Source organism: Salvelinus sp. IW2-2015, unplaced genomic scaffold (genome assembly GCF_002910315.2).
Source record: "Salvelinus sp. IW2-2015 unplaced genomic scaffold, ASM291031v2 Un_scaffold16327, whole genome shotgun sequence".
In the NCBI taxonomy this organism is placed as follows: Eukaryota; Metazoa; Chordata; class Actinopteri; order Salmoniformes; family Salmonidae; genus Salvelinus; species Salvelinus sp. IW2-2015.
The window spans coordinates 257127-259084 of NW_019957536.1; positions in this window are offsets into that span (position 1 = coordinate 257127).

Here is a 1958-nt window from a genome sequence, read left to right on the forward strand (position 1 = left end):
TCACTGTTTGAGGATGTCATCAGGTAGACTTTTTAACTAATATATTTTTGTACAGAACTTAGAAATGTGACGTTTTCATATATGTAGCACTGGTATTGTTCTGGAGATAATGAAAATGAGGTTGAAAATTGGTGGAGTTGCCCTTTTAACAATGTAATTCTTCTGGAACCTTCTTGTTGAATATACACTCGGCGCCACCCACACACACACACACACCCTCTTTCTTTCTTTCCCTCTCACATGAGTTTGGTATGTTTTACTTCATTAGTAAAGTGAATACACATCTGTCTCTGAAGCACAAAGATGCAGGTATACGTACATTCAATTTGACATTGGGTTTTCACAGAATGCAAATTAGAGGTCGGACATGTGACTGTAGTGGAAAAAGGCTCATGAACTATTTTGAAAGGGAGAACAAAATGCTAATGTTTTGGTGTGTATTTTCTATCCATATATATGTTGACTCATACAGGTCGTCACCATAGCAGAGTGTTTGTTTATTTCTTTTTTGCACTATCAAAGCTCATTAAAGATTGAAAAAAAAACAAATAGAGTTCAGTTTTAGAGCTCTCTTCATTCGGCCTGTAAAACACACCAGCCACCCATCAACCTCATCTAACTCAATTTAACAATGTATCCATTTAATCCTTTATAGACTAATCTTTTTTATTACTGAACAAAAATATAAATGACATGCAACAATTTCAAGAATTTACTGAGTTACAGTTCATATAAGGAAATCAGTCAATTTGAAATGAATTCATTAAGCTCTAATCTATGGATTTCACATGACTGGGAGGGGTGCAGCCCTCTGGGGAGCCAGAGCCAGGCCCAGCCAATCAGAATGAGTTTTCCCACACAAAAGGTTTTTATTACAGACAGAAATACTCCTCTCAGCATCCCCCACCCCACCGTCAGACAATCCCACAGGTGAGGAAGCCGGATGTGGAGGTCTTGGGCTGGTGTGGTTACACGTGGTCTGTGTTTGTGAGCTGGTTGGACGTACTGCAAATTCTATAAAACAACATTGGAAGCAGCTTATGGTAGATAAATGAACATTCGTTCTCTGCAACAAGCTCTGGTGGACATTCCTGAAGTCAGCATGCCAATTGCACGCTGTCTTCAAAGTTGAGAACATCTGTTGGCATTGTTGTTGTGACAAAACTGCACATTTAAAGTAGCCTATTGTCCCCAGCACAAGGTGAACCTGTGTAATCATCATGCTTTTTAATCAGCTTTCTTGATATGCCACACCTGTCAGGTCGATGGATTATCTTGGCGAAGGAGAAATGCTCACTAACAGGGATGTAAACTCAATTTTTGGAAATTTCTGGGATCGTTTATTTCAGCTCATGAAACATGGGATCAACATTTTACATCTTTTTGGGCTATACTCGGCCTTGTCTCAGGATGGTAAGTTGGTGGTTGAAGAATCCTCTAGTGGTGTGGGGGCTGTGCTTTGGCAAAGTGGGTGGTGTATATCCTGCCTGTTTGGCACGTCCGGGGTATCATCGGATAGGGCCACAGTGTCTCCTGACCCTGCCTGTCTCAGCCCCAGTATTTATGCTGCAGTAGTTTATGTGTCGGGGGGCTAGGGTCAGTCTGTTATATCTGGAGTTTTTTCTCCTGTCTTATCCGGTGTCCTGTGTGAATTTAATATGCTCTCTCTAATTCTCTCTTCTCTCTCTTTCTTTCTCTCTCTCGGAGGACCTGAGCCCTAGGACCATGCCTCAGGACTACCTGGCATGATGACTCCTTGCTGTCCCCAGTCCAGCTGGCCGTGCCTGCTGCTTCAGTTTCAACTGTTCTGCCTGCGGCTATGGAACTCTGACCTGTTCACCGGACGTGCTACCTGTCCCAGACCTGCTGTTTTCAACTCTCTAGAGACAGCAGGAGCGGTAGAGATACTCTCAAGTGGATCGGCTATGAAAAGCCAATTGACATTACTCCTGAGGTTC